The following is a 7150-nucleotide window of genomic DNA, read 5'->3' on the forward strand; positions in this document are numbered from 1 at the left end:
TCAGCCTCCCACCCCATTTTGGCCTCCACTTTTTTTTCTGGCTTTTTCTTCCTTCTGGCCTCCCACCCCATTTCAGCATCCCCCCCCGTTTTGGCCTCCACTTTTCTCTCCCGCCTGTACTTCCCTCCAGCCTCCCGCCCCATTTCAGCATCCTACCCCGTTTCGGACTCCACTTTTTTCTGGCCTGTTCTTCCCTGCGGCCTCCCACCCCATTTCAGCCTCCCACCCCATTTCGCCTCCACTTTTCAACAGCCTCTAATTCCCTCCGGCCTCCCAACCCGTTCAGCCTCCCACCCCTTTCTGCCTCCACTTTTATGCGGCCTCTAATTCCCTCCAGCCTCCCACCCCGTTTCAGCGTCCCACCCCATTTTGGCCTCCCCTTTTTTCTGGCCTCTACTTCCCACCAGTCTTCCACCCCTTTTCCGTCTTCCACCCCTTTTCAGCCTCCACTTTTATCTGGCCTCTACCTCTCTCCAGCCTCCCACCCCTTTTCAGCCTCCCACCACTTTTTGACCTCCACTATTTTCTGGCCTCTACTTCCTCCGGCCTCCCACCCCATTTCGGCCTCCACTTTTTTCTCCGACCTCTACTTTCCTCCGGCCTCCCACCGCATTACAGCCTCCCACTCCATTTGGGCCTCCACTTTTTTCTGGACTCTACTTCCCTCCGGCCTCCCACCCCATTTCAGCCTCTACTATTTTCTAGCCTGTACGGTACTCCAACTTCTCACCCTGTTTCAGCCTCCCACCCCTTTTTGGCCCCCACTATTTTCTGGCCTCTACTTCCCTCCGACCTCCCACCCCGTTTCAGCCCCCACCCCATTTCGTCCTCCCCTTTTTTCTCCGGCCTCTTCTTCCTTCTCGCCTCCCACCTTGCTTCAGCGTCCCAGCCCGTTTCGGCCACCACTTTTACCCGGCCTCTACTTACCTCTGCCTTCCCACCCCCTTTCGGCCTCCCACCCCTTTTCGGCCTCCACTTTTATCTGGCCTCTACTTCCCTCCAGCCTGCTACCCCATTTCAGCCTCCACTTTTATCTGGCCTCTACCTCTCTCCGGACTCCCACCCAGTTTCAGCCTCCCACCCCATATTGGCCTTCACTTTTTTCCTGGCCTCTACTTCCCACCAGTCTCCCACCCCTTTTCGGTGTCCCACCCCTTTTCAGCCACCACTTTTATCCGGCCTCTAATTCCCTCCAGCCTCCCACCCCGTTTCAGCCTCCCACCCTATTTTGGCCTCCACTTTTTTCTCTGGCCTTTACTTCCTTCTGGCCTCCCACCTGGTTTCAGCGTCCCATCCCGTTTCGGTCACCACATTTTTCTCTGGCCTCTACTTCCCTCCGGCCTCCCACCCCATTTTGGCCTCCACTTTTATCCGGCCTCTAATTCCCTCCGGCCTCCCACCCCGTTTCAGACTCCACTTTTCTCTGGCCTATACTTCTCTCGGCCTCCCACTCCGTTTCGGCCTCCCACCCCATTTTGGCCTCCACTTTTTTCTCTGGCCTTTTCTTCCTTCTGGCCTCCCACCCCGTTTCAGCGTCCCATCCCGTTTCGGTCACCACTTTTTTCTCTGGCCTCTACATCCCTCCGGCCTCCCACCCCTTTTCAGCCTCCACTTTTAGCCGGCCTCTAATTCCCTCCGGCCTCCCACCCCTTTTCAGCATCCACTTTTAGCCGGCCTCTAATTCCCTCCAGCCTCCCACCCCGTTTCAGCGTCCCACCCCGTTTCAGCCTCCCACCCCGTTTCAGCCTCCCACCCCGTTTCAACCTCCCACCCCATTTCGGCCTCCACTTTTTTCTCCGGCCTCTACTTCCCTCTGGCCTCCCACCCCTTGTGATCCTCCCACCCCATTTCGGCCTCCACTTTTATCTGGCCTCTACTACCCTCTGGCCTCCAACCCCTTTTCAGCCTCCCACCCCTTTTTGATCTCCACTATTTTCTTGCCTCTACTTCCCTCCGGCCTCTCACCCCTTGTGATCCTCCCACCCCATTTCGGCCTTCAGTTTTTTCTCCAGCCTCTACTTCCCTCTGGCCTCCCACCGCATTACAGCCTCCCACTCCATTTGGGCCTCCACTTTTTTCTGGCCTCTACTTCCCACCAGCCTCCCACCCCATTTCAGCCTCCCACCCGTTTTCAGCCTCCACTTTTTTCTCCGGCCTCTTCTTCCTTCTCGCCTCCCACCTTGCTTCAGCGTCCCAGCCCGTTTCGGCCACCACTTTTTTCCCCGGCCTCTACTTCCCTCTGCCTTCCCACCCCCTTTTGGCCTCCCACCCCTTTTCGGCCTCCACTTTTATCTGGCCTCTACTTCCCTCCGGCCTCCAACCCCGTTTCAGCCTCCAGTTTTTTATCCGGCCTCTTCTTCCTTCTCGCCTCACATCCCGTTTCAGCGTACCAGCCCGTTTCGGCCACCACTTTTTTCTTGCCTCTAATTCCCTCCGGCCTCCCACCCCATTTTCAGCCTCCCACCCCATTTTCGGCCTCCACTTTTTTCTGGCCTCAAATTCCCTCCGGCCTCCCACCCCGTTTCAGCCTCCCACCCCATTTTCGGCCTCCACTTTTTTCTGGCCTCAAATTCCCTCCAGACTCCCACCCCGTTTCAGCCTCCCACCCCATTTTGGCCTCCACTTTTTTCTGGCCTCTACTTCCCTCCGGCCTCCCACCCCTTTTCAGCCTCCCTACCCATTTTGGCCTCCACTTTTTTCTGGCCTCTACTTCCCTCCTGCCTCCCACCCCTTTTCAGCCTCCCTCCCCATTTTGGCCTCCACTTTTTTCTGGCCTCTACTTCCCTCTGGCCTCCCACCCCTTTTCAGCCTCCCACCCCATTTCAGCCTCCACTTTTATCTGGCCTCTACTTCCCTCCGGCGTCCCACCCCGTTTCAGCCTCCCTACCCATTTTGGCCTCCACTTTATTCTGGCCTCTACTTCCCATCAGTCTCCCACCCCTTTTCAGCCTCCACTTTTATGCGGCCTCTAATTCCCTCCGGCCTCCCACCCCGTTTCAGCCTCCCACCCCATTTTGGCCTCCACTTTTTTTTCTGGCTTTTTCTTCCTTCTGGCCTCCCACCCCATTTCAGCGTCCCCCCCCGTTTTGGCCTCCACTTTTCTCTCCCGCCTGTACTTCCCTCCAGCCTCCCGCCCCATTTCAGCATCCTACCCCGTTTCGGACTCCACTTTTTTCTGGCCTGTTCTTCCCTGCGGCCTCCCACCACATTTCAGCCTCCAACCCCATTTTGCCTCCACTTTTCAACAGCATCTAATTCCCTCCGGCCTCCCAACCCGTTCAGCCTCCCACCCCTTTCTGCCTCCACTTTTTTCTCCGGCCTTTTCTTCCTTCTGGCCTCCACCCCGTTTCAGCGTCCCACCCCATTTCGGCCTCCCCTTTTCTCCGGCCTCTACTTCCCACCGGCCTCCCACCCTGTTTCAGCCCCCCACCCCTTTTCGGCCTCCACTTTTTTCTCCGGCCTCTTCTTCCTTCTGGCCTCCCACCGCCTTTCGGCCTCCCACCCCTTTTCCGCCTCCATTATATTCTGGCCTCCAATTCCCTCCGGCCTGCCACCCCGTTTCAGCCTCCCACCCCATTTTGGCCTCCACCTATTTCTGGCCTCTAATTCTCTCCGGCCTCCCACCCTGTTTCAGCGTCCTACACCATTTCAACCTCCCACCCCTTTTCGGCCTCCACTTTTTTCTCCGGCCTCTACTTCCCTCTGGCCTCCCACCCCGTTTCAGCCTCCCACCCCATTTTCGGCCTCCACTTTTTTCTGGCCTCAAATTCCCTCCAGACTCCCACCCCGTTTCAGCCTCCCACCCCATTTTCGGCCTCCACTTTTTTCTGGCCTCAAATTCCCTCCGGACTCCCACCCAGTTTCAGCCTCCCACCCCATTTTGGCCTCCACTTTTATCTGGCCTCTACTTCCCTCCTGCCTCCCACCCCTTTTCAGCCTCCCTCCCCATTTTGGCCTCCACTTTTTTCTGGCCTCTACTTCCCTCTGGCCTCCCACCCCTTTTCAGCCTCCCACTCCATTTTAGCCTCCACTTTTATCTGGCCTCTACTTCCCTCCAGCGTCCCACCCCGTTTCAGCCTCCCTACCCATTTTGGCCTCCACTTTATTCTGGCCTCTACTTCCCATCAGTCTCCCACTCCTTTTCCGTCTCCCACCCCATTTCAGCCTCCACTTTTATGCGGTCTCTAATTCCCTCCGGCCTACCGCCCCATTTCAGCATCCTACCCCGTTTCGGACTCCACTTTTTTCTGGCCTGTTCTTCCCTGCGGCCTCCCACCCCATTTCAGCCTCCCACCCCATTTCGCCTCCACTTTTCAACAGCCTCTAATTCCCTCCGGCCTCCCAACCCGTTCAGCCTCCCACCCCTTTCTGCCTCCACTTTTTTCTCCGGCCTTTTCTTCCTTCTGGCCTCCCACCCCGTTTCAGCGTCCCCCCCCGTTTTGGCCTCCACTTTTCTCTCCCGCCTGTACTTCCCTCCAGCCTGCCGCCCCATTTCAGCATCCTACCCCGTTTCGGACTCCACTTTTTTCTGGCCTGTTCTTCCCTGCGGCCTCCCACCCCATTTCAGCCTCCCACCCCATTTCGCCTCCACTTTTCAACAGCCTCTAATTCCCTCCGGCCTCCCAACCCGTTCAGCCTCCCACCCCTTTCTGCCTCCACTTTTATGCGGCCTCTAATTCCCTCCAGCCTCCCACCCCGTTTCAGCGTCCCACCCCATTTTGGCCTCCCCTTTTTTCTGGCCTCTACTTCCCACCAGTCTTCCACCCCTTTTCCGTCTTCCACCCCTTTTCAGCCTCCACTTTTATCTGGCCTCTACCTCTCTCCAGCCTCCCACCCCTTTTCAGCCTCCCACCACTTTTTGACCTCCACTATTTTCTGGCCTCTACTTCCTCCGGCCTCCCACCGCATTACAGCCTCCCACTGCATTTGGGCCTCCACTTTTTTCTGGACTCTACTTCCCTCCGGCCTCCCACCCCATTTCAGCCTCTACTATTTTCTGGCCTGTACGGTACTCCAACTTCTCACCCTGTTTCAGCCTCCCACCCCTTTTTGGCCCCCACTATTTTCTGGCCTCTACTTCCCTCCGGCCTCCCACCCCGTTTCAGCCTCCCACCCCATTTTGGCCTCCACTTTTTTCTGGCCTCTACTTCCCACCAGCCTCCCACCCCGTTTCAGCCCCCCACCCCATTTCGTCCTCCACTTTTTTCTCTGGCCTCTACTTCCCTCTGGCCTCCCACCTCTTGTGATCCTCCCACCCCATTTTGGCCTCCACTTTTATCTGGCCTCTACTTCCCTCCGGCCTTCCACCCCTTTTCAGCCTCCCACCCCTTTTTGACCTCCACTATTTTCTGGCCTCTACTTCCTCCGGCCTCCCACCCCATTTCAGCCTCCCACCCCATTTCGGCCTCCACTTTTTTCTCCAGCCTCTACTTCCCTCTGGCCTCCCACCGCATTACAGCCTCCCACTCCATTTGGGCCTCCACTTTTTTCTGGCCTCTACTTCCCACCAGCCTCCCACCCCATTTCAGCCTCCCACCCCTTTTCAGCCTCCACTTTTTTCTCCGGCCTCTTCTTCCTTCTCGCCTCCCACCTTGCTTCAGCGTCCCAGCCCGTTTCGGCCACCACTTTTTTCCCCGGCCTCTACTTCCCTCTGCCTTCCCACCCCCTTTCGGCCTCCCACCCCTTTTCAGCCTCCACTTTTATCTGGCCTCTATTTCCCTCCAGCGTGCTACCCCATTTCAGCCTCCACTTTTATCTGGCCTCTACCTCTCTCCGGACTCCCACCCAGTTTCAGCCTCCCACCCCATATTGGCCTTCACTTTTTTCCTGGCCTCTACTTCCCACCAGTCTCCCACCCCTTTTCGGTGTCCCACCCCTTTTCAGCCACCACTTTTATCCGGCCTCTAATTCCCTCCAGCCTCCCACCCCGTTTCAGCCTCCCACCCTATTTTGGCCTCCACTTTTTTCTCTGGCCTTTAATTCCTTCTGGCCTCCCACCTGGTTTCAGCGTCCCATCCCGTTTCGGTCACCACATTTTTCTCTGGCCTCTACTTCCCTCCGGCCTCCCACTCCATTTTAGCCTCCACTTTTATCTGGCCTCTACTTCCCTCCGGCGTCCCACCCCGTTTCAGCCTCCCTACCCATTTTGGCCTCCACTTTATTCTGGCCTCTACTTCCCATCAGTCTCCCACCCCTTTTCCGTCTCCCACCCCTTTTCAGCCTCCACTTTTATGCGGCCTCTAATTCCCTCCAGCCTCCCACCCCGTTTCAGCCTCCCACCCCATTTTGGCCTCCACTTTTTTTTCTGGCTTTTTCTTCCTTCTGGCCTCCCACCCCATTTCAGCGTGTCCCCCCCGTTTTGGCCTCCACTTTATTCTGGCCTCTACTTCCCATCAGTCTCCCACCCCTTTTCCGTCTCCCACCCCTTTTCAGCCTCCACTTTTATGCGGCCTCTAATTCCCTCCGGCCTCCCACCCCGTTTCAGCCTCCCACCCCATTTTGGCCTCCACTTTTTTCTCTGGCCTTTTCTTCCTTCTGGCCTCCCACACCGTTTCAGTGTCACATCCCGTTTCGGTCACCACATTTTTCTCTGGCCTCTAATTCCCTCCGGCCTCCCACCCCGTTTCAGCCTCCACTTTTCTCCGGCCTCTACTTCTCTTGGCCTCCCACCCCTTTTCAGCCTCCACTTTTATCCGGCCTCTAATTCCCTCCGGCCTCCCACTCCGTTTCAGCCTACTAACCCATTTTGGCCTCCACTTTTTTCTCTGGCCTCTACCTCTCTCTGGACTCCCGCACCTTTTCAGCCTCCCACCCCGTTTCAGCCTCCCACCCCGTTTCAGCCTCCCACCACTTTTTGGCCTCCACTATTTTCTGGCCTCTACTTCCCTCCAGCCTCCCACCCCATTTCAGCCTCCCACCCCTTTTTGACCTCCACTATTTTCTGGTCTCTACTTCCCTCCGGCCTCTCACACCTTGTGATCCTCCCAACGCATTTCGTCTTCCACTTTTTTCTGGCCTTTAATTCCTTCCAGCCTCCCACCCCTTTTCAGCCTCCCTTCCCATTTTGGCCTCCACTTTTATCCGGCTTCTACTTCCCTCCGGCCTCCCACCCCATTAGAGCCTCCCACTCTATTTTGGCCTCCACTTTTTT

Source organism: Strix uralensis, unplaced genomic scaffold (assembly GCF_047716275.1).
Source record: "Strix uralensis isolate ZFMK-TIS-50842 unplaced genomic scaffold, bStrUra1 scaffold_239, whole genome shotgun sequence".
Classification (NCBI taxonomy): Eukaryota; Metazoa; Chordata; class Aves; order Strigiformes; family Strigidae; genus Strix; species Strix uralensis.